The sequence below is a fragment of the Arachis hypogaea genome, chromosome 13 (genome assembly GCF_003086295.3).
Source record: "Arachis hypogaea cultivar Tifrunner chromosome 13, arahy.Tifrunner.gnm2.J5K5, whole genome shotgun sequence".
Taxonomy (NCBI): Eukaryota; Viridiplantae; Streptophyta; class Magnoliopsida; order Fabales; family Fabaceae; genus Arachis; species Arachis hypogaea.
Window position 1 is genome coordinate 79428626 of NC_092048.1, and position 26305 is coordinate 79454930.

Below are 26305 nucleotides of genomic sequence, written 5' to 3' on the forward strand. Positions count from 1 at the left end.
TTCCCACACCAAACTTAAAATGTTTTCTCGTCCTCAAGCAAAAGAAGAAAGAAAGGAGGAGAAGAAGAAGAAATGGAGGAGATGGAGGGGAGGAGTGGATTCGGCCAAAGGGGTTTGAGTGTTTATGATGTGTGAAATTGAAGGTGGTAAGGAGGGTTATTTATAGGATAAGAGGGAGAGGGAATTTGTGTAAGAGGGGGTTGGGTTTGGAAAGGAAATGGTCTGAATTTGAATGGTGAGGTAGGTGGGGTTTTGTGATGGATGGATGTGAGTGGTGAAGAGATTATGGGAAAGAGGGTAAGATTTGATAGGTGAATGATATTTGGGGAAGAGGTATTGATGGGATTGATCAAAGTTATTTGGGAAAGAGTGTTATGGAGAGGTGTGAAGAGGAGAAAGAGTGAGTTGGGGTAGGTGGGGATCCTATGGGGTCCACGGATCCTGAGGTGTCAAGGAATTCTACTCCCTACACCTTTCTGGCGTTTAAACGCCCTCTGTGTGCCATTTCTAGCGTTTAACGCCAACTCTGCTACATTTTCTGGCATTAAACGCTAGGCTGATGCCCCCTTTCTGGCATTTAACGCCCATCAGACACCCTTTTCTGGCGTTAAACGCCAGTCTGTCTGCCAATTCTAGCGTTTAACGCCAGCCAGACGCTAGACACCCTTTTCTGGCGTTAAACACCAGTTTGTCTGCCCATTCTGGCGTTTAACGCCCAGAATGCTGCCAGACTGGGCGTTAAACGCCCATTCTGCTAGCCTTACTGGCGTTTAAACGCTACTAAGCCTGTCCTCCAGGGTGTGCTATTTTTTATGCTATTTTTGATTCCGCTTTAATTCTGCAGTTGTTTTTGTGACCTCACATGATCATCTACCTAAAGAAAACATAAATTGACAATGAATAACAAATAAATACAATTAAATAACATTGGGTTGCCTCCCAATAAGTGCTTCTTTAATGTCAATAGCTTGACAGTGAGCTCTTAGAGAGCTTTACAGAGATTCAGAGCTTAATGGTGGCTTTCCAACACCAAATTTAGAAGTTGAGTGTGGGGGCTCTGTTTGACTTTGTATTGAGAGAAGCTTTTCATGCTTCCTCTCCATGGTTATAGAAGAAGATCTTTGAGCCTTAAACATAAGGTAGTCCTCATTCAATTGAAGGACTAACTCTCCTCTGTCCACATCAATCACAGCTCTTGCTGTGGCTAGGAAGGGTCTTCCAAGGATAACGGATTCATCCTCATCCTTTCCAGTGTCTAGGATTATGAAGTGAGCAAAGATGTATGGTGCACGAAATTGTGATGTCCAGGCTCAAACAATCCCTGGCAACATGAGCAACTTGGTACGCGCAATCGTGATTACACTTTGATTATGTAAAATTCATGGCTCTTTCTTTCCCTGGCAATGGCGCCAAGAACATGGTGCCAATACCATGGTTCACAACTTCGATACAACTAACCAGCGAGTGCACTGGGTCGTCCAAGTAATACCTTACGTGAGTAAGGGTCGAATCCCACGGAGATTGTTGGTATGAAGCAAGCTATGGTCACCTTGCAAATCTCAGTTAGGCAGATATAAATTGATAATGGTGTTTTCGAATTTAATATAATAAAATAGGGATAGAAATACTTATGTAATTCATTGGTGAGAATTTCAGATAAGCGAATGGAGATGCCTTCGTTCCTCTGAACCTCTGCTTTCCTGCTATCTTCATCCAATCAGTGTTACTCCTTTCCATGGCTGGTTTTATGCAAGGGCATCACCGTTGTCAGTGGCTACATCCCCTCCTCTCAGTGAAAAATATGCTCACATGCTCTGTCACAGCACGGCTAATCATCTGTCGGTTCTCGATCATGCTGGAATAGGATTCACCCTCCTTTTGCGTCTGTCACTAATGCCCAACAATCGCAAGTTTGAAGTTCGTCACAGTCATTCAATCATTGAATCCTACTCGGAATACCACAGACAAGGTTTAGACTTTTCAGATTCTCTTGAATGCCGCCATCATTCTAGCTTACGCCACGAAGATTCTGGTTAGGAGATCTAAGAGATATTCATTCTAGCTTATTTCATGTAGAACGGAAGTGTTTGTCAGGCACGTGTTCATAGGGGAGAATGGTGATGAGCGTCACACATAATCATCACATTCATCACGTTCTTGGGTGCGAATGGATATCTTAGAAGCGAAATAAGATGAATTGAATAGAAAACAGAAGTACTTTGCATTAATCTTTGAGGAACAGCAAAGCTCCACACCTTAATCTATGGAGTGTAGAAACTCTACCGTTGAAAATACATAAGTGAAAGGTCCAGGCATGGCTGAGATGGCCAGCCCCCAAAACGTGATCACATGATCAGAATACAATCCAGGATCAAAGATTGTCAAAAAGACTAGTAAAAGGTCCTATTTATAATAAACTAGCTACTAGGGTTTACATGAGTAAGTAATTGATGCATAAATCCACTTCCGGAGCCCACTTGGTGTGTGCTTGGGCTGAGCTTGAGTGTTGCACGTGTAGAGGTCCTTCTTGGAGTTGAACGCCAGCTTTTGTGCCAGTTTGGGTGTTCAACTCTGGTTTTGGCTCCTTTTCTGGCGCTGGACGCCAGATTTGGGCAGAAAGCTGGCGTTGATCACCAGTTTACGTCATCTATTCTTGGCCAAAGTATGGACTATTATATATTGCTCGAAAGCCCTAGATGTCTACTTTCCAACGCAATTGGAAGCACGCCATTTCGAGTTCTGTAGCTCCAGAAAATCCACTTTGAGTGCAGGGAGGTCAGAATCCAACAGCATCAGCAGTCCTTTTTCAACCTCTGAATTTGATTTCTGCTCAAGTCCCTCAATTTCAGTCAGAAAATACCTAAAATCACAGAAAAACACACAATCTCATAGAAAAGTCTAGAAATGTGAATTTAACATAAAAACTAATGAAAACATCCCTAAAAGTAACTAGATCCTACTAAAAACATACTAAAAACAATGTCAAAAAGCGTATAAATTATCCGCTTATCAATGTACAGGTCTTCAACCTTCACTAAGACATCCTCTACAAGTCCATAAGCCTGTTTCCTTGATTTGTCTGCCAGTTCTAGTTAGAATTTAGCAGCTTGTACTTCAAAGATCCCTACTTTTTCCATTACAGAGAGTGGCATGAGGTTTATTCCTAACCCCAGGTCACATAGAGCCTTCTCAAAGGTCATGGTGCCTATGGTACAAAGTATTAAGAACTTTCCGGGATCCAGTTTCTTCTAAGGTAATTTCAGTTGCCCCAAAGCATTCAGTTCATTGATGAGCAATGGAGGTTCATCCTCCCAAGTCTCATTACCAAATAACTTAGTATTCAACTTCATGATTGCTCCTAGATACTGAGCAACTTGCTCTTCAACAATATCTTCATCCTCTTCAGAGGAAGAATAATCATCAGAGCCCATGAATAGCAACAGTAAGTTCAGTGGAATCTCTATGGTCTTTGTATAAGCCTCAGATTCCTTTGGTTCCTCATTAGGGAACTCCTTAGTGGTCAGTGAACGTCCATTGTGGTCTTCCTCACTGGAAATCACTGCCTCTTCCTCCTCTACAGGTTCGGCCATTTTGGATATAGTGATGGCCTTGCACTCTCTCTTTGGATTCTCTTCTGTATTGCTTGAAAAAGTACTAGGAGGGATTTCAGTAACTCTTTTACTCAACTGACCCACTTGTGCATCCAAATTTCTAATGGAGGACCTTGTTTCAGTCATGAAACTGAGAATGGTCTTAGATAGATCAGAGACTATGGTTGCTAAGTCAGAAATACTTTGCTTAGAATTCTCTGTCTGTTGCTGAGAAGATGATGGAAAAGGCTTGCTATTGCCAAACTTATTTCTCCCACCATTATTATTTTTGAAGCCTTGTTGAGGCTTCTGCTGATCCTTCCATGAGAAATTATGATGATTCCTACATGAAGGATTATAGGTGTTTCCATAGGATTCTCCCATGTAATTCACTTCTCCATTCCAGGATTCTCAGGGTCATAAGCTTCTCCTTTAGAAGAGGCTTCTTTAGTACTGCCTGATGCAGCTTGCATTTCAGTCAGACTCTGAGAAATCATATTGACTTGCTGAGTCAATTTTTTGTTCTGAGCCAATATGGCATTCAGAGTATCAATCTCAAGAACTCCTTTCTTCTGAGTTGTCTCATTATTCACAGGATTTCTTTCAGAAGTGTACATAAACTGGTTATTTTCAACCATTTTAATGAGTTCCTGGGCTTCTGTAGGCGTCTTCTTCAGATGAAGAGATCCACCAGCAGAGTGGTCCAATGACATCTTGGATAATTCAGACAGACCATCATAGAATATGCATAGGATGCTCCATTCTGAAAGCATGTCAGAAGGACACCTTATGATCAATTGCTTGTATCTTTCCCAAGCTTCATAGAGGGATTCACCTTCCTTCTGTCTGAAGGTTTGGACTTCCACTCTAAGCTTGCTCAACTTTTGAGGTGGAAAAAATTTGGCCAAGAAAGCATTGACTAACTTTTTCCAAGAGTTTGGGCTTTCTTTAGGTTGTGAGTCCAACCATATCCTAGCTCTGTCTCTTACAGCAAAGGGAAAAAGCATAAGTCTGTAGACCTCGGGATCAACCACATTGGTCTTAACAGTATAACAAATTTGCATGAATTCAGCTAAAATCTGATGAGGATCTTCCAATAGAAGTCCATGAAACTTGCAATTCTGCTGCATTAGAGAAACTAATTGAGGCTTAAGCTCAAAGTTGTTTGCTCCAATTGCAGGAATTGAGAAGCTTCTTCCATAGAAGTCAGAAGTTGGTGCAGTAAAGTCACCAAGCATCTTCCTTGCATCTCCACCATTGTTGTTATTTTCGGCTGCCATGTCTTCTTCATTTTAGAAAATTTCTATAAGGTCCTCTCCAGAGTGTTGTGCTTTAGCTTCTCTTAGGTTCCTCTTCAGAGTCCTTTCAGGTTCAGGATCATCTTCAACAAGAATGTCGTTATCCTTGTTCTTGCTCATATGAAAAAGAAAAGAACAGAAAAGAAGAGGAATCCTCTATGTCACAGTATAGAGATTCCTTTATGTGAGTAGAAGAATAGAAGAATGAAGTAGAGAATGAATAAGAAGAATTCGAACACAGAGAGAGGGAGAGGGTTCGAATTATGAGAAGAAGAGAAGTGTTAGTAAATAAATAAAATAAATAGAAAGAGATGAGAGAGAGAAGAAATTCGAATTTAAAAAGAGGGAGAAGAAAAATATTTTTATTTTTATTTAATTAATTAAGTTAGAATTCGAAAATTAAGAAAAGAAATAAAAATATGAAAACTAAATAAATTAATTAATTAAAAAGATTTTTGAGAAAGTTGTTAGTTAGTTTCCGAAATTAATGAGGGAGAAAAGTAGTTAGGTGGTTTTGAAAAAGATAAGAAATAGTAAACTTTTAAAAAATCAAACAAAAAGTCAAGTAGTTAATTGAAAAAGATTTGAAAATCAATTTTGAAAGGATAAGAAGTTAGAAAAAGATTTTGAAATTGAAATTTTAAAAAGATATGATTTGAAATTTATTTTGAAAAAGATTGAAAAGGAAATTAAAAAGATTTGATTTTTGAAATTAAAGTTGATGACTTGACTAACAAGAAACTAAAAGATATGATTTTAGAATTTAAAGATTGAACCTATCTTAACAGGCAAGCAAGAACTTGAAATTTTTGACTCAAAACATTAAATGTTAGCAATAATTTCGAAATTTTGAAATAAAAATAAGAAAAAGATTTTGAAAAATTTTTGGAATGATTTTTCGAAAAACATGAAAGAAAAATGAAAAAGATTTGATTTTGAAAAAGATTTGAAAAGATAGAATTTTCAATTTGAAATTTTGACTTGACTAACAAGAAACAACTAAAATTTAAAAATTTTGACTAAATTAACCCAAAATTTCAAACTTTATGAAAAACAAAAAAATGACACATGACATAAAAATTTTAAGATCAAAAGAAATAATGCATGCAAGAACACTTTGAATGTCAAGATGAACACCAAGAACACTTTGAAGATCATGATTAACATCAAGAACACATTTTTGAAAATATTTAAGAAAAGAAAAATATGCAAGACACCAAACTTAAAAATTTTTAAACTTTAGACACTAATAATTCAAAAATACATATGAAAAACAACAAAAAGCACAAAACAAGAAAATGTAAAAATCAAATAAGGAAAATCATCAAGAACAACTTGAAGATCAAAGATGAACACAATACATGAATTTTCGAAAATTTTAGAAAAAATAAAAAATATGCAATTGACACCAAATTTAAAATTTGACACTAAACTTAAATAAGAAACACAAATTTTTTGGTTTTTATGGTTTTATTAATTTTTTTTGTATATTTTTCGAAATTATTTTGAAAAAGAAAATAAAGAAATTCAAAATTTTTAATAAGAATTCCAGGATTCCTGTAATGTTAGTCTAAAGTTTCGGTCCAAAAGATTAGACATGGCCAATGGCCAGCCAAGCTTCAGCACAGAATTTTAAATGAGAATCCAAAGGCTCATACAATGTTACTCTAAAGCTCCAATCCAAAAGAATTAGACATGGCCAAATGGCCAGCCAAGCTTTAACATAACACATACTAGCATGTCCTTTTTGCAATGGAAAGTGAAAACCTCAGTCCAAAAGATTAGACATGGCTTAACAGCCAGCCAGGTTTTAACATATCTCATGAAGCTCTAGAATTCATTCTTAAAAATTCTGATGAACACTTTTTTTTGTATTTTATTTTTTTTTCGAAAACTAAATAATTTTTTTTTGAATTTTTCGAAATTAAAAATAAAAAGTTTAAACATAAAATAAAATTACCTAATCTAAGCAACAAGATGAACTGTCAGTTGTCCAAACTCGAACAATCCCCAGAAATGGCGCCAAAAACTTGGTGGACGAAATTGTGATTCACACTTTTCACAACTCCGCACAACTAACCAGCAAGTGCACTGGGTCGTCCAAGTAATACCTTACGTGAGTAAGGGTTGATCCCACGGAGATTGTTGGCTTGAAGCAAGCTATGGTTATCTTGTAAATCTCAGTCAGACAGATTCAAATGGTTATGAGGTTTTGATAATTAAAAGATAAATAAAACATAAAATAAAATAAAGGTACTTATGTAATTCATTGGTAGGAAATTCAGATAAGTATTTGGAGATGCTTTGTTGCTTTTGAACCTCTGCTTTCCTATTGTCTTCTTCCAACCATGCATGCTCCCTTCCATGGCAAGCTGTATGATCCTCTCAGATGAAAAATACCAGGTACGATCTCTGCACGGCTAATCAACTGTCAGATTTCTCGTCTCGGATGAAAAATACCAGGTACAGCTACCGCACGGCTAATCATCTGTTGGTTCCCACTAGCGTCGGAATAAGATCTCTCTATCCTTTTGCACACTGTCACTGTGCCCAACATTCGCAGGTTTAAAGCTCTTCACAGTCATCCCTTCCCAGATCCTACTCGAAATACCACAGACAAGGTTTAGACTTTCCGGATCTCAGGAATGCTGCCAATGGTTCTAGCCTATACCACGAAGATACTAATCTCACGGACTCGGTCTGTGTATTAGATAGCAAAGGGAATATACTCTGGCTGTTGTCCAATGACTATGTTGAACATCATGTAGACCGCTTGTGGTTGTCAGGCACGCGGATCTTGGCTAAGCGAGTAACGAAGATAGTGGGTGATTGTCACAGGTCACCCCTTCATTCTGACTTAACTGGATTAAGTACAAGAGTATATCTTGGAGAAGAAGTAGGCGTGAATTTAAAGAAAAACAATAGTACTTCCATTAATTCTTGAAGAATAGCAGAGCTCATCACCTTAATCTATAAGGTGTAGAAACTCCACCGTAGAAAATACATAAGTGAAAATAGCCTAGGCATGGCCGTGAGGCCAGCCTCCTGTCCAAGGGTTCTCAGATGTAAAAAGTTACATAAGATATAAAATAAATCTCTAAAAGTAGTTTTTATACTAAACTAGTAACCTAGGTTTACAGAAAATGAGTAACTAAGTGAAGATAGTGTAGAAATCCACTTCCAGGGCCCACTTGGTGTGTGCTTGGGCTGAGCATTGAAGCTTTCACGTGCATAGGCTGTTCTTAGAGTTAAACACCAGCTTGGGTGCCAGTTTGGGAGTTTAACTCCAGTTCTGGTGCCAGTTTGGGCGCTTTACGCCATAAAGTTATTGGCTGGCTTTTAGTGCCAGTTTGGGCCATCAAATCTCGGGCAAAGTATGGACTAATATATGTTGCTGAAAAGCCCAAGATGTCTACTATCCAACACAATTAAGAACGTGCCCATTGGGCTTCCGTAGCTCTAGGAAATCTACTTCGAGTGCAGGAGGTTCAGAATCCAACAGCATCTGCAGTTCTTTTTCAGCCTCTGAATCAGATTTTTGCTCATATCCCTCAATTTCAGCCAGAAAATTCCTGAAATTATAGAAAGACACACAAACTCATAGTAAAGTCCAGAAATGTGATTTTTGAATAAAAACTAATATAAATATAATAAAAAGTAACTAAAACATGCTAAAAACTATGTAAAAACAATGCCAAAAAGGGTATAAATTATCCGCTCATCATGGCACCTATGGGGATCCGTGTCTTCTCCGACTTGGTGAATAAGGCTAGAGTAGTGGAGAAGTATGCCATGACCGTGGCGGCATCTAAGAATTCTCATGGAGGGAGTTCTAGTCGTGGGCGTGGCAAGTACCTTCATCTGAGAGGACAAAGCTTCAAGAGAGGAGGATATGCGCCTCAAGGTCAAGGAGGCTTCAGAAAGAACACACACGACCAGATTCAGCGTGGCAAAGGGAGAGGAAATTAGAGTAAGGGTTCTTCGGATTTAGCTTGTGATCGTTGTGGACGTTTTCATCCATATGACTCTTGCAAGATTGGTATAGGTGGGTGCTTCAACTGTGGCTTGCCTGGTCATTTCGCGAGGGATTGCACTCGTGGGAGGAATCAGAATGCAGGCCAGAGTCAGCATCAAGGTCGAGTCTTTGCTGTGAATGCCAAGGATGCTTCTAAGGCAGATCCGTTGATGAGAGGTATATGTTTAATTGGTGATAAATCCTTAGTTGCGTTATATGATACTGGAGCTTCGCATTCGTTTATTTCGTTTGCTAAAGTTGAGGAATTAGGCTTGAAAGTGTCAGAGTTACCTTTTGATCTGCATGTACATACTCCGCATCAAACAGTTATGACTAGGTCAGGTTGTAGACAAGTAGGTTTCAAGCTTAAGGGTAGAGACTTTGTGCACGATTTGATCTGTTTACCGATGGTGGGACTGGAGATGATTTTGGGGTTTGATTGGTTGTTGAAGAACCGGGTTTTGTTGGATTGTTTTGAACGGACAATTCGGTTTTTGCTGGAAGGAGAAAATGGAGCAGTGGTAGCTACGGGGTATTACCTGAACTCTGTAATGGTGCACTGTAGTGGGGAGGAGTGTCAGGGTTATATTTTGTTTGCTGCTAATGCGTTGGGTGATGCCCAGAGCTTAGATCAGATACCAGTGGTTAGAGATTTTCCAGAAGTATTCCTGGAAGATATTGCTGAGTTCCCACCTCAGAGAAAAATTGAATTTGCGATCGACTTGGTGCCGGGAGCTAGGCCAGTGTTGATTGCGCCGTATAGAATGGCTCTGATAGAGCTGGCAGAGTTAAAGACTCAGTTGGAAGAGCTTCTGAACAAGAGGTTCATTCGGCCGAGTGTATCACCGTGGGGAGCGCCAGTTTTATTGGTTAAGAAGAAAGATGGGGGAATGCGTTTGTACGTGGATTACCGACAGTTGAACAAGGTGACCGTGAAGAACAAGTACCCGCTGCCAAGAATAGATGACTTGATGGATCAATTACAAGGAGTTAGAGTGTTTTCCAAGATTGATTTGAGATCCGGTTACCATCAGATAAGGGTGAAGGAGGATGATATTCCCAAGACTGCGTTTAGAACACGCTATGGACACTAGGAGTTTGCGGTAATGTCCTTTGGGTTAACGAATGCACTTGCTGTTTTCATGGATTACATGAACAGAGTCTTTCGTCCCTTTTTCAACAAAATTCGTGGTGGTTTTCATAGATGACATATTGGTTTACTCTAAGACGGCAAGAGAGTATGAGGAACACTTGAAAATTGTGTTGCAAATCTTGAAGGAGCGGAAGTTGTACGCTAAGTTGTCAAAGTGCGAGTTCTGGAAGGAGGAAGTAAAGTTCTTAGGCCACGTGGTGAGTAAAGGAGGAATAGCTGTAGATCCTTCTAAGGTAGAAGCGGTGATGGAATGGGAAAGACCGACGACTGTGACCGAAGTCAAGAGCATTTTGGGTTTAGCTGGATATTATCGGATATTTATTGAAGGATTTTCCCGGATTGCACTACCGATGATGAAATTAACAAGGAAAGAGGTGCCATTTGTGTGGATGATGAGCGAATAATTTATACCCTTTTTAGCATTGTTTTTACAAAGTTTTTAGTATGTTTTAGTTATTTTTTATTATATTTTTATTAGTTTTTATGCAAAATGTAACGACCCAATTTCTGGTACGTCATGATCATACTAGAAGGACGTTATGTAACGACGTTACCCAGCAACCTCTGTCTGGATAAGGCTTTCCTGTTGGCAATATCCACTGCAAGCAACCTTTGTCTTGCAGGGTATCCACTGCAAGCAACCTTTGTCTTGCAGGGCGGCACTTATTAGCCGATATACGCCCAACAGACTAACTGTAAGCAACCTCTGTCTTACAGGAGCAACAACATACTCACTGTAAGCAACCTCTGTCTTACAGGAGCAACAACACACTCACTGTAAGCAACCTCTGTCTTACAGCAAAGCATTATAGCAAGGTATCCCAGGAAAGCATTCTCTGTGGTCGTACCACCATCTATCTGACTACCTCTCTGCAGCAGATTCTTACATAATCATTCTCATTATCATCATTCATTAACATTCTCATTATTCATCATCACTTTCACATTCTTATGCAGTACCTCTTTCTTTTGCTGTTCAATCATACTATACAAACTCTACAGCTTTTACTTTTACAACATCTTGACTCAAACTATTTCTCTTTATCAAATTACTCTTTTCTCTTGATCTCTTTTCTCTACTCTGGTTACTCTATTCTCTGTATCTCTTTACTCTGCTCTGGTTACTCTTTTCTCTGCTTAACGTATGTATTTAAAGCTTATGTAAATTTCGATATGAATAGTTAGCCTGTCCCAAGTATAGGTTCATTAAGTCTATACTGAAACAGTTTAACTTTTCATATAATACCTAACCCTATTCGCAATTCCAGGACTAACTATGTTGCCCTAGTTCGTTTACTAGTCTCTGTCTGTTTTTCTGTCATTAAAAATTTACAGACTTTTTCTTCGATTTTTATCTTTTCTTCAACTTTTTATCTTTTATTTATCTTTGCCTCACTAATATGTTTTTACCACTCCCTAAGTGTTTTATGAAAGTAATTATGAGATTCTGTGCTTAAAGTTGTCTTTCTAAAACTTTTACAGAAAACTGCCTTTTCTGTATTATTTTATTGTTTTTATTAAAATATTATTTTTAATTAAATATTATTATTTAATATTTTATTATTTTTTATTATTTTATCATTAAATTTTCGAAAATTAACTTACTTTTACTTTTAACCTTTAAAATTCACTTTTTACCACCCGTAACTTTTAATATTTCTACTTTTACCACCCTAACTTTCAGAAATTACCAAATAACCCCCCAAACACCAAATTAATTACTTCCTTGCCCTTTTATGAATCAAAAAGGTGTTCTTCATTGTTCTTCATCACACTCAAAGTGTTCTTCATGTTCTTCATAAATTCTTCAGATTCCTTCTCTGTTTTTACCCGTTTTTCAGTCTTTTCAGCAACTGATTTTTACTATAATTCATAATAAATTAGCAGCCACTAAAACCCCATCTTTTCTACATGATTTCAACACAAATTGAACCTCAATTTAAGCTTAGGGTTTCGTTTTTCCAGCTGCCCAAGAACATGAACTTTAAAGCTTGAATTTCATCAAATTTCATCAAAATTTCACCAAATTTTCACCAAGAATCAATCATATATGCAACTAATTTTTAGCATAGCCAATTTATACAACATTCACACAACTCAAAAAAAAATAATCAAGATTAATTTTGTGACACCCTACCTGGTTTTGCTGCTCCTAATTCAATTAAACTTTCAGGTGGTCCTTAAGCACTTTTTCCTCCTAAATCACATCAAGAAAACACATATTTAACCATGTTTCCTTGAAACCGAATCAAAAGAGAGATGGCGCAGCCAAATCACCTTGATTCCAGCCTTGATAAGTCATATGATCATGTAGAGAAAGAAGAGAGGATCATTTTGGTCGGATTGGAATTTTGATTTTAGTTTTAGTTCAGCAGAAATCAAGCTTTGAAGATTTGGAACTAAGAACTTTTCTCTCTTTTTCTCTCTACCTATTTTCGGCCACAAAGTGAAAATGAGCCAGCCTTGAGGGTTTTGGGTGTGTAGGGTGAGTTGTGATTGGTTGGCTTGGAGGTGGATTAAAATAATATTAAAATATCTCAGGTGTATAACTAGTAAAACTAGATGTATCAGAACACTTGCAAAAACATCCCTAAAAATTATTTTCTGAGCAACTAGCATAAATGACACTAGTAACATATTTATTATGATAATAAAACATGAATAATGAGGCCTTAGCATTTCTAAAGTCATCAGAGAGTGCTGGTGCTAAGCTGCACCAGTAAATTGTGAACCCGGTTAAACCGGTTTTCTGTTTTTAACTAAAACTGATCAGGTAACCTTATAATATCATTCAAGAAGCTACTAATAGTAATATAATGATAATATCATCCTATTATCTCTCTTGTCTCATAAATCGAGTCCGATTTGTCAAACTGAGACTATTTACGAAAAACCAAATCAAAACTCCTAACCGATACGGTTTAAAAACTAGGTTCTTCGTGACTGCGTTATTGAGCTTGCCTCATAAAAGGTTCTATCTTAAAGATGACATAATGACAATGAGGATTGAGATACTTGATGATATATCAGAGGTTCTCCCCTTACTGATCTTCCGGAGGATTCCGTGCCTTCAAAAAAGATCTCGTATACTCGAAAATCAGGGTTGTTACACAAAAATCACATTTCTAGACTTTACTATGAGTTTGTGTGTTTTACTGTAATTTTAGATATTTTCTAGCTGAAATTGAGGGACCTGAGCAAAAGTCTAATTCAGAGGCTGAGAAAGAATTGCAGATGTTGTTGGATGCTGACCCTTCTGCACTCGAAGTGGATTTTCTAAAATTAAAGAAGCCCAATTTGCACGCTCTTCATTGCGTTAGAAAGTAGACATCTTGGGCTTTCCGGCAATATATAATAGTCCATACTTTTCCCAAGATTTGATGGCTCAAACTGGCGTAAAACGCCAGAACTTGCACCAAAACTGGAGTTAAACGTCCAAACTGGCATCCAAGCTGACATTTAACTCTAGAAATGGCCTATGCACGTGTACAGCTCAATGCTCAGCTCAAGTACACACCAAGTGGGCCCCAAAATTGGATTTCTGCACTATCTGCACTTAGTTACTTAATTTCTGTAATCCCTAGTAACTAGTTTAGTATAAATAGCACTTTTTACTATTGTATATCAAGCTATGGACGTTTAGTCCTTAGACATGGGAGGCTGGCCACACGGCCATGCTTAGACTACTTTCTCTTGTGTATTTTCCACGGTGGAGTTTCTACACCTCATAGATTAAGGTGCGGAGCTCTGCTGTTCCTCATGAATTAATGCAAGTACTATTGTTTCTCTTTCAATTCACGCTTAATTCTTCTCCAAGATATATTCTCATACTTAATTCAGTTAAGTCAGAATGAAGGGGTGACCCGTGATAATCACCCCCTTTCTTCATTAGTCGCTTAGCCAAGATCCGCGTACCTGACAACCACAAGCGGTCTACATGATGTTCAACATAGTCATTGGACGACAGCCGGAGTATAATCTCTTGGGTCTCTAATCCACGATTTGCATCGTCTCTCCTGACAACAGAGCATCCGAATCTGTGAGATTAGAACCTTCGTGGTATAGGCTAGAACCAATTGGCAGCATTCCTAAGATCCAAAAAGTCTAAACCTTGTCTGTGGTATTCCGAGTAGGATCTGGGAAGGGATGACTGTGACGAGCTTCAAACTCGTGAATGTTGGGCGCAGTGACAGTGTGTAAAAGGATAGAGAGATCCTATTCCGACGCTAGTGAGAACCGACAGATGATTAGCAGTGCAGTAGCTGTACCTGGTATTTTTCATCCGAGACGAGAAATCCGACAGTTGATTAGCCGTGCAGAAACCGTACCTGGTATTTTTCATCCGAGAGGATAATACAGCTTGCCATGGAAGGGAGCACACATGATTGGAAGAAGACAATAGGAAAGAAAAGGTTCAAAAACAACAAAACATCTCCAAACGCTTATCTGAAATTCCCACCAATGAATTATATAAGTATCTTTATTTTATGTTTTATTTATCTTTTAATTATCGAAACCTCATAACCATTTGAATTCGCCTGACTAAGATTTACAGGATGACTATAGCTTGCTTCAAGCTGACAATCTCCGTGGGATCGACCCTTACTCACGTAAGGTATTACTTGGACAACCCAGTGCACTTGCTGGTTTGTTGTGTGAAGTTGTAAAAAGTGTGATCATAATTTCGTGGACCAGTGGACATCGGAGTGCGAAGAGAGTTTTCAGACTTTAAAGTAGAGGTTAACTTCAGCACCTGTTTTAATCTTACCGGAATCGCATGAACCGTTTGAAGTATATTGTGATGCGTCACTGAAAGGTTTGGGTTGCGTGTTGATGCAACATCGGAATGTGGTGGCTTATGCATCACGTCAGCTGAGACCGCATGAGGTGAATTACCCCACTCATGACTTGGAATTAGTGGCGGTTGTGTTTGCATTGAAGATTTGGAGATACCACTTGTACGGAGTAAAGTTTAGCGTCTTTTCTAATCATAAGAGTCTCAAGTATATCTTTGATCAGAAAGAGCTAAATATGCACCAGAAAAGATGGATAGAATCGCTTAAAGATTATGATTTCGAGTTGAGTTATCACCCTGGAAAGGCGAACGTGGTAGCAGACGCTTTGAGTCGGAAATCTCTAACGATAGCTTGGATGAGGATTAAGGAAGAGGAGCTAGTAGATAAGTTTGTGGATCTTAAGCTGGATATTGGTGAAGTTTCCAGAAGAGCTTGTTTGAACCAGCTACAAATCTCAAGCACGCTTAAATCAGAAATACAAAGGGCTCAGCAAGATGAACAGAAGCTTCAACAATCCGTAAGTACACGTCGGATGCGGCTCATGTGTTGGAGCCTGAGTCAGTTGAGTTGGAGGAGAACTGAACTTTCCAAGTAACGCTAGTGAGAATCGATGACACTAGTGTAAAGAAGCTGCAAGGAAAGGAAGTCTCGTTGGTAAAAGTTGCTTGGGAGCGAGCAGGTGTAGAAGAGCACACTTGGGAATTGGAGTCTGAAATGCGAAAGGATTATCCTGAGCTTTTCTCAGGTAATTCAAATTTTGAGGGAAAAACTTCTTATTTTGGTTGGGAGAATGTAAGAACCGCGTCTAATCAACCGGTTAATTAAGTGATTAATTGCCCAAATTAAATTCTGAAAAGTTAGAGTGAGAATTTGAGGATTTAAAGGTGATTTTTGGACTCAGTGGGTTTTTCTGAGTAAGAAGATGTGCCTTCTGCGAAAAACCGTGAAGAACCGCGAACCGACAGTTGAACCAGTTGAACCGATTCAAGTCTACCCGGTACCGCATGAGAAAAAGTGAAAACTGGCAAAAACATTTGAAAAATGTTAGAAATGGAAAACCGGGCGTTAATTTTAAAGGTTTGGCCCGAAGTTGGGCCAAACGGGCTAAAAACGCTAACGGGTTGGACCGGGCCCAAGTTGGGCCCAAGCCCAACATATAAAAGGCTCAATTAATGAACCAACCAGCATCACAACACACTAAAAAGCACACACAATCAGAAATTGAAAGGAGGAGTGGAGAAGAGAGTGAGCACTATTCATCATCTTCTTCCAAAGCTCATATCTTGAGCTAAAGAGCTCCGATTTGCGTGCCGTCAGCGGCTACGTGTTTCTTGTGAAGAGCTCTACAAAACTCATATAAGAAACTGGTAAGAAAAGCCCGAATCCCTCTCAGTTTCTCTCCTCAAAATGTCAGGTTTATAGGGTTTTTGATTAAATGAGTTGTTGTGATTCTTGGTGTTTAGGTTTGCTCTAATCCTTGCTTAGCCTTAGATTCTTGCTAGTAAATCTGTTGGAGAAGGTAAGGGCCACTAAACCCTTGTGGATTTATGTTTAATTGGAACCCTAGGTTGATTTAAGGTGATTTATATGTATAAAGTTTGGTTATTGTGGCTTTGGGAGCTCTTAGAAATTAATTGTGCTTATTGGAGTAGAATTGAAAGCTTGGATTGAGGTTGGAAGCTTGTTTGTGCTAAGTTGGAATTTGGGTGCATAAATGGAATCGGCCAAGGTATGGTTTCGGTTTCCTCTATGTAGTATATAATATTCATGGACACATAGGCTAGTGACCAATAAGATAGGTTGAACTAAAATGATGGTTGGTGTGTTATATGATGATGGATTGATGATTGTTGGGTTGATTATGATGAATTTTAATGATATGTTGATGTTGAATAATTGTATGGATTGGAAGTTGGTTCCTTATGATAATTGTAGTATGATGACTTATGAAATGGTGAGTGTGATGGTGATTTTGATCATAAGTGTTATATGGTTGATGTTGGAATTGAAAGTAATGAAATGAGAAGGAGAATGTGTTAAGGTTAGTTTATTATGATACAATAGGTACATTTTGATGAAAAATGGAGTTTCGGATGGTATGGTATGGTTTGAGATGTGTATGGTAAGAAATTGTGTAAATTGTAAAGTAGGTAAAATTGAGTTTTTGGTGAACTTTTTCCTCAGTTTTCAAAATTGATTGAAATTTGTTTATAATTAAAGATCTTTGAAAACTCTTTAAATCGATATAAAATTTTTGAAAATTGGAATTTTGTAGAGGAAGTTATGATCCTTCAAATTTGGTGTTAAAAATATGAAATTCTGCAAAGTTGCAGAATTTCATGATTTTTGATGTGTGCGGATGCACACGTCTGTGCGCACGCACAGGCAGGGAAGTGCGTTCTGTTCTCAGCGCTAGCACAGCTTGTGCGCACACACATCTAAGGAAAAACTTTAACCTGTGCGGACGTACAGGTCTGTGCGGACGCACACGTCGGGAAGGTCAGTCTGTTGGGGGCGCTGGCACAGGTTGTGCGAGTGAACAGATCCTTGTAAAAATTGACACCTGTGCGTACGCACACCCCTATGTGTATGTGCGCATTTTAAAACTCTCAGGAGTGTGCGCACGCATAGACCCTTGTGCGGCCGCACACGTCCTGTTTCTCAAAATTTTATTTGTTTTGAACTGTTCTACCTTCCCAACATGGTTGTAAGCTTCTAAAACACCATTTTAAAAGTTATGGATTTAATTTTGAGTATTGGAACATAGGATGTAACTTAAGGTTTCTAGAACACTGTTTTATGATAAATTAGAAAACGGAGGCCTAGGTTTCTGGCGTGCTAAGGATGATTTGACCTTGGGTGGAGGATGAGTGATATACAAGATAAAGAAGGATGAACTTTTGACCTTGGAAACTGAGTTATGAACGGGACAGTGGTAGAGATGAGTCGAGGACTCGGATTGAGACGATGGATCTCTGTATACTAAAAATGTTTTCTGAAAACCACTGAAATATTATTTTTACTGAGAATATGAGACACTATGCACCCGGCAGGGACGGTGGTTGGATCCCGCCTGTTGAGGTAGCGGCGGCGGCGTAAGGGCGGTGGTTCGTCCCGCTTGCATTGAGATATGAGGTCTGTGGCAAGATTATCCCGCTCGCATCCCTTCGGACCTATAGAGCGTGCAGGCGCCGGTACCTGAACAGTGATCCGGGCACTATATCTCGGGGCTTCCCATATGAGAAATCCGAAGGGCGACGTCTCTATGGAGATTTGTCGGGTTGGCAATTGAACCGACAATGTGATATCACAGCCAGTAGGGCAGGCATTCATCATATGCATTTTCTACCTGTTTCTTGCTTTGCCGATTTGTAATTGTATGCCTAATTGAATAACATGTCTAATTGCTTATTTGATCTACTTGCCTTGTATGCTGTTACTTATGAATTACATGCATTATTATTAATTGTGCTTTCTACTGGGATTGAGGAGGTTCGGAAGGCGGTGGCGATGGGATCACATGGAGGATAGGTTGGTGAAGGCTGTGGGACAGCGGTGTTTGTTTAGAATTAGAACTCCCTTAAGATAGATCACCCGGTTTATTTATGATGAGGTTTATATTATGCTTTTTGTTTTAGAATGCTTTAAGCTTGAATCTTGTGATGGATGTGGAGCTTAGGATTGCCTTTGGCGTCCCGGGGTCTTATATCCTACATCACTGGGCACTGTTACCATACTGAGAACCTCCGGTTCTCATACCATATCTTTGTTGTGTTTTTCAGATGCAGGTTGCAACCCACCTCGGTGAGTTGCTTTAGATGGTGACAGGAGCGGAGGATCTTGGATTCTTTTGGAGTCTTTTTGGTTTGTCTATTTATACATCTCTCTTTTTTATTTTGTTTTGCCTAGAAGCATATTTATGAGAGAAAAACTTGTATAAGCTATTTTTAAAACTGTCAGGTTTCTATATGGTCTGTATATGGCTAGCCAGCGTAAACTCCGCGAGTCATCGCTAGTTTTCTTATGATATTAAACTATTGTACTATTACCTTGTTTATATTACTTCTGTTTCTTATGCTTTAAGATAGTAGCTTCGTTAATACGCTTTGCGCTTTTCAAATCCTGTTTTTGAGCTATATCCTTCATCGGGCTTTTAGATTATATTATTCTTTCTATATATTATACATATGAGCTTTAGAACTATCGTAGTCTCTGGTTAACCTTTGCTTTACAACGTGAGGTAAAGCTTAGGCTAATTAGGGTGTTACAGGCCGCACAGACGTGTGCGCCCGCACACCAATTGAAAACCCCTCTGGTGGGAGCGAGGGAACAGCTTGTGCGCCTGATCAACCTCCCCCATTTTTGGCCCTTGTGCGTGCGCACGGACTTGTGTGCGCAAGCACACATGATTCTATCCTCAAGTACAAAAAAAAAATGTCTGTGCGGTCACACGTCTTTGTGCGTCCGCACGTCTTTTTCCAACCACTCTGGTCGCAGCGATCGCACGCTGTGTGCGTTTGCACCCTTCTAAGTTGCGCTGAAGAACAAATGATTGACGGTTTAGAATTCATAATAAATTCCCGTTGCAAGTATAGTTTCTAAACCAAGCAATCATCCTTTCTTACAAATGTTTTGGTTGTCACAAGTAACGAACCCCTTTAAAATTGATAACCGAAGTATTTAAACCTCGGGTCGTCTTCTCAAGGAATTGCAGCGAGGTATGTTCTTATTATTGGTTATGAGTTTTGTAAATTGGGGTTTTGAAAGTAAGGGACAAATAATTTAAATGACAAGTAAAATAAATAAATAACTATAAAATAAACTCTCGGCAAGGTATAAAAATTCGGAAGTCCTATCCTAGTTATTCTTATGAGAATTGAAGTTAATCTCACTTAGTTAACCTTTACGAAAGCAAGGAAAAATCAAGTGGACTAATTAGTTAGATCCCTAAGTCCTAGCCAACTCCTAAGGAAAGACTAGAGTTAGTGGAATTCAATTCAATTAGCAGACATAACAATCAATCACGATAAGTTTGATAACTCAAGAGCCTCCAGTTAATCAGTTAAAGCCAAGAATATAAAAAGCTAAATAAGAACCATAAATCTGAAATACCTCAATTGCATTAATAAAAGGAAATTAATCCAAACATAAAGAGTTCATAAGCTAAATTGATAAAATAAATAAAAAGGACATTGAACCTGGAACTCGGAAGAAATTGTAAGTTGAAATAATAAAGTTTAAATAATAAGAAATCCTAATTCCTTTAAGAGGAATCATAATCCTAAATCCTAAGAGAGAGGAGAGAACCTCTCTCTCTAAAAACTACATCTAAATTATGAAAAGTGAATTATGAGCTGATATTTATGAATGAATGGATTCCCCCACTTTATAGTCTCTAATCTGTGTTTTCCGGGCCGAAAACTGGGTCGAAAACAGCCCAGAAATCGCTGGAGAAGAAATCTGCCACGCTGATTTTTGTCACTGCGACGCATCCGCGTGGAGCACGCATTCGCGTCGCTTAGCGTCAGGGAAACTATGGCATATTATATATCAAATTGAAGCCCCGGACGTTAGCTTTCCAACGCAACTAGAACCGCATCGTTTGGACCTCTGTAGCTTAAGTTATGACCGTTTTAGTGCGAGAGGGTCAGGCTGACAGCTTAGCAATTTCTTCAACTTCTTGTATTCCTTCCACTTTTGCATGCTTCCTTTCCATCCTCTGAGTCATTCCTGTCCTGTAATTTCTGAAATCACTTAACACACACATTAAGGCATCGAATGGTAATAGGAGAGGATTAATAATTAGCAATTTAAAGGCCAAAGAAACATGTTTTCAATCATAGCACAAAATCAGGAAGGAAAACGTAAAACATGCGATTAGTATGAATAAGTGGGTAAAGAGTTGATAAAAACCACTCAATTGAGCACAAGATAAACCATAAAATAGTGGTTTATCATGCGCCTTCTGTGCGTCCGCACAGGCTCCTGTGCGCCTGCACGCATCGCGTTCTAGGCATTAACAGGGCTTTCCTTCACAGCTGCTCTCTCCCTCTTCTCTGCCCAGCTCCGCCGCTCCCCGCCGCCGGCCACTGCTGCCGTCAGCCCACCGCCGGCGGCCCCTTTCTCTCTCTCTTTCTCTTACCTCTCTTCTTTTTTCATTCTTTCTTTCATTCCTTTCTCTTTTCTCTATTCACCATCGGTGAGTTCTCTCTTCCGGTGCGTCTTTTTCTGGCAAAACCAAACGCCGTGATTTTGCAGTGGTTATAAGAAGGGCCATTGTCCCTCCCTAGTTCTTGTTCTTTTGAACCTCTATATCTCAGGTTCTTATTTTTCCTTTCTATTTATGTTAATATTTTTGCAATTGATTTCATTTCTTTTATGTTTCTTAGATTGAATTCGTTGCTTTCTTTGTTGTTTCTTTGTATTGCAAAGTGTTGTTGCTTGATGGTTGGATTGGTTATGATCAAATTTGAGCTTAATTGTGATGAACTTGCACATTGCATACCACATGTTCGATAAAATGCCACAATGAACATTTTGTTTGATTCATATGACTTGGCCATTGGTGCATGAAATTGTGATTACACTTTTCACAACTCCGCACAACTAACCAGCAAGTGCACTGTGTCGTCCAAGTAATACCTTACGTGAGTAAGGGTCAATCCCACAGAGATTGTCGGCTTCAAGCAAGCTATGGTTATCTTGTAAATCTTAGTCAGGAGGTTCAAATGATATAATTGATTTTGTTTATGAAAAGTAAATAACATGAAATAAATGGTACTTGCGATTCAGTAATGAGGAACAGGTTGAGGTTCCGGAGATGCTCTGTCACCTGAATATCTGCTTTCTTACTGTCTTCTTCTCTAAACACGCATGGCTTCCTTCAATGGTAAGCTGTATGATCCTTTCGGATGAAAAATACCAGGTACGATCTCTGCACAGCTAATCAACTGTCGGATTTCTCGTCTCGGATAAAAAATACCAGGTACAGCTACCGCACGACTAATCATCTGTCGGTTCTCACTAGCATCGGAATAGGATCTCTCTATCCTTTTGCACACTATCACTATGCCCAACATTTGTGAGATTGAAGCTCGTCACAGTCATCCCTTGCTAGATCCTACTCGGAATACCACAGACAAGGTTTAGACTTTTCGGATCCCAGAAATGCTGCCAATTGGTTCTAGCCTATACCACGAAGGTTCTGATCTCACAGACTCGGTCCGTGGATTAGAGACCCAAGAGATACGCACTCAAGCTGTCACCAAATGACTACGTTGAGCTCATGTAGAACGGGAGTGGTTGTCAGGCATGCATTCATAGATGTGAGAATGATGATGAGTGTCACGGATCATCGTCTTCTCTAGTTTGAAGTACGAGTGAGTATCGTAGAACAGAATCAAGCGTGATTGAATAGAAAACAATAGTAATTGCATTAATCCATTGAGACACAGCAGAACTCCTCACCCCCACCTATGGGGTTTAGAGACTCATGCCGTAAAAGGTACAATATGAAGTGTAAAATAAGTTACAAAATGAATCTCTAAAAGTAATTTTTATACTAGACTAGTAACTTAGGTCTACAGAAAATGAGTAACTAAGTGCAGATAGTGCAGAAATCCACTTCTGGGACCCACTTGGTGAGTTTTTGGGCTGGGCTTTCAAGCTTACACGTGCATATGCTTCAAGTTGGAGTTAAACGCCACCCTGGGTGCCAAAATGGGCGTTTAATGCCAAGAAAGGTGCCAGTTCTGGCATTTTACGCCAGAAAGTTTTTGGCTGGCTTTTTAACGCAGTTTTGGGCCATCAAATGTCAGAAAAAGTATAGACTATTATATATTGCTGGAAAGCCAAGATGTATACTTTCCAACGCAATTATGAGCGCGCCAATTGGGCTTCTGTAACTCCAGAAAATCCACTTCGAGTGCAGGAGGGTTAGAATTCAGCAGCATCTGCAGTCCTTTCTCAGCCTCTGAATCAGATTTTTGCTCAGGTCCCTTAATTTCAGCCAAAAAATACCTAAAATTACAAAAAAATACACAAACTCATAGTAAAGTCAAAAAATGTGATTTTTGCATAAAAACTAATAAAAATATAATAAAAAGTAACTAAAACATACTAAAAACTATGTAAAAACAATGCCAAAAAGGGTATAAATTATCCGCTCATCACAACACCAAACTTAAATTGTTGCTTGTCCCCAAGCAACTAAAAACAGAATAGGATAAAAAGAAGAGAAAATACAATAAATTTCAAATATCAATGAAGCTCAGTTCCAATTAGATGAGGGGGACTAATAGCTTTTTGCTTCTGAACAATTTTGGCATCTCACTTTATCCTTTGAAGTTTAGAATGATTGGTATCCATAGGAATTCAGAATTCAGATAATGTTATTGATTCTCCTAGTTCAGTATGTTGATTCTTGAATGCAGCTACTTTCTGAGTCTTGGCCGTGACCTTAAGCATTTTGTTTTCCAGTATTACCACCGGATACATAAATGCCACAGACACGACTGGGTGAACCTTTTCAGATTGTGACTTAGCTTTGCTAGAGTCCCCAGTTAGAGGTGCCCAGAGCTCTTAAGCACACTCTTTTTGCTTTAGACAACGACTTTAACTGCTCAGTCTCAAGCTTTTCACTTGACACCTTCACGCCACAAGCACATTGTTTAGGCCAGGATTTTATTCCTTTGGGCCCTCCTATCCATTAATGCTCAAACCCTTGGATCCTGTTTACCCTTGTCTTTTGGTTTAAAGGGCTATTGGCTTTTTCTGCTTGCTTTTTCTTTTTCTTTCTTTTTCTCTTTTTTTTTTTCAAACTTTTGTTTTTCACTGCTTTTTCTTGCTTCAACAATTAATTTTATGATTTTTCAGATTATCAACAACATTTCTCTTTTTTCATTGTTCTTTCAAGAGCCAACAATTTTAACATTCATAAACCTCACTATAAAAAATATGCACTGTTCAAGCATTCATTTAGAAAATAAAACGTATTGCCACCACATCAAAATAATTAGATTATTTTCAAGATAGAATTCGAAATTCATGTGCTTCTTTTTCTTTTGCAATTAAAAATATTTTTTATTTAAGAAAGGTGAGGGATTCATGGGATCATTCATAGCTTTAAGACATAAACTCTAAACTTTATTGATCATGTAATAAAAATAAGACATAAAAGAAACATAAAAGCAGACAAGTAATAATAAAAGAAAGGAAATTAAAGACATAAAAATAAATTACTCTAATTCTAATGCTCATGTAACTCTTAGAATAGGTTTCTAATAATAAATGTTATCACAGAGTTAGGACTCAACAACTTTGATTTTGAGGGTAGGTGCTCCTTCAATCTGTGGGACGTTCAACTCTTCGAGGGACAGCTTCTGACGCTTTAGCTCCTGTATCTCGCGCCCTTGTTTCTCTTGTTCTATGAGCATTTTGCAAAGCATGTTGTTTTGATTCTGCTGCTCTTCTTTGAGTTGATTCACAGCTTCTTGCAGCTTGGTGACAGATGCTTTTAAGCGGGCCCAATAGTCAAATTGAGGAATTTCTAGGAGGAGCTCATGCGCCCCCCTCTTGATGAGGTTATCTTGAATTTGAGGTCCATCCATCACTTTTTTGGTGATTGGGCATTCAACTATGATATTTTCATCCACACCCATCTGTACCCCCACATTTTTGCATAACAGACTAGTCAAGCTTAGGTAGGCCAATTTGGCCTCAGTGGATTCCTTGTTTGCAAACATGTAAATTTCAACAGGAATCAGTTGATGAATCTCTACCTCCTTCTCCAGCATAATACAGTGAATCATCACTGCCCTCTTGACAGTGACTTCAGATCGGTTGCTGGTTGGGAGTATAGAACGCCCAATGAAATCCAGCCAACCTTTAGCAACTGGTTTGAGATCACCTCTCTTTAGTTGGTTTGGGACACCTTTTGAATTAGTAATCCACTTGGTTCCAGGGAGGCATATATCCTCTAAAACTTGATCTAGCCTTTTATCATTAGCCATTCTCCTATTAAAGGACTCTGGATCATCTTGTAGTTGAGGAAGTTTGAGAACTTCTCTCACTTTGTCAAAATGGAAGTAAATAATCTTCCCTCTAACCATAGTCTGAAAGGAGTAGAAAGTAGTTCCCTCTAATCTTTGCTTTTCTGTCATCCACAGATTTGCATAGAATTCCTGGACCATGTTTCTTCCATCATGTATCTCAGGATTAGCCAGGACTTCCCAGCTCCTGTTTTGAATTTGCTCTTGGATCTCTGGGTATTCATCTTCTTTCAAATTGAACTTAACTTCCGGGATCACTGATCTTCTGCACACAATTTTAAAATAATGGTCTGCATGTTCTTTGGTGCAGAAGTTCTCATGCATCCAACGTGGTTTTGGATTGCTTTCTTTCTTGTCTCTTGAAGCGATTTGTCTTCTATTGGGTGCCATGAGATTAGTTTGTTTTAACTCAGGAATCACGGAAATCACACCAAACTTAGAGATTTTCTTGCCCTCAAGCAAAATAAAAAGAAAGAAGATGAATAGATGGAGAGAAGGATTCGAATGATGGAGTAAAGGGGATGGCCAAATGTATAAATAAATTGGAGGGAGGGAATGTATTTGAATTTTTAGAAAAAGATATGATTTGAAAGATATGATTGATAAAAGATAAACATGATATGAAAAAGAGAAGATTGTTTTCAAAATTTAGATATAAAAAAGATATGCAGAAGTTAAATCTGAATTTTTTTTATGCATCTAAGAAATAAAAGATAATATGAATGAATTAAAAAGATTTGAAAAGAAATTGGAAAGATGAATGAGTTTTTGAAAAAGAATTGAAAAGAATTGAATGAGAATTAAAATGAATTTATAAGATTATGAATTTTTGTTAATGGAAATTAAAAAATGAATGTTTGTAATGTTTGGATCCAGAAAATTTTGAATTAAAACATGAAAATTCGAAAAAAAATTGAATTGGAAACGAAATTACCTCTCCCCTAGCTGTTCTGGCATTAAACGCCCAGAATGATACCTATTCTAGCGTTTAACACCCATCTAGTGGCCATACCTGGCTGGCATTAAACGCCAAAAATCCTTCTCTACTGGGCGTTTTTCTGAACGCTCAGAATGCTGCTCATTCTGGTGTTTAACGCCCAAAATGATACCTTTACTGGCGTTAAACACCCAGAATGGTAGCCATTCTGGCGTTTAACGCCCAAATTGCCTCTTTACTGGCATTTTGACGCCAGTGAGCTTCTTTTCTCTGTGATTTCTCTGTTATATGTCTTGAACCTCCATTTTCCTGACTGATTCACTGAAATGCATTAGCTAACATTAGGAAGAAAATTAAAAAACTTATATAATTGTTATAAACATCTAATTTTTTATAATGGTTGGGTTGCCTCCCAGTAAGCGCTTCTTTATTGTCTTTAGCTGGACTTTTACTGAGCCTTTTAATTT

The 26305-nt window shown here is 38.5% G+C and overlaps 1 non-coding gene across 1 annotated transcript; it reads left to right on the plus strand.

Annotated features, from left to right (window-relative positions):
* The first annotated feature begins 4357 nt into the window (after positions 1–4357).
* Positions 4358–4465, plus strand: LOC112739196 (small nucleolar RNA R71). The gene has a single exon (XR_003170133.1). It is a non-coding gene; the product is annotated as a small nucleolar RNA R71 (small nucleolar RNA).
* The last annotated feature ends 21840 nt before the right edge of the window (positions 4466–26305 follow it).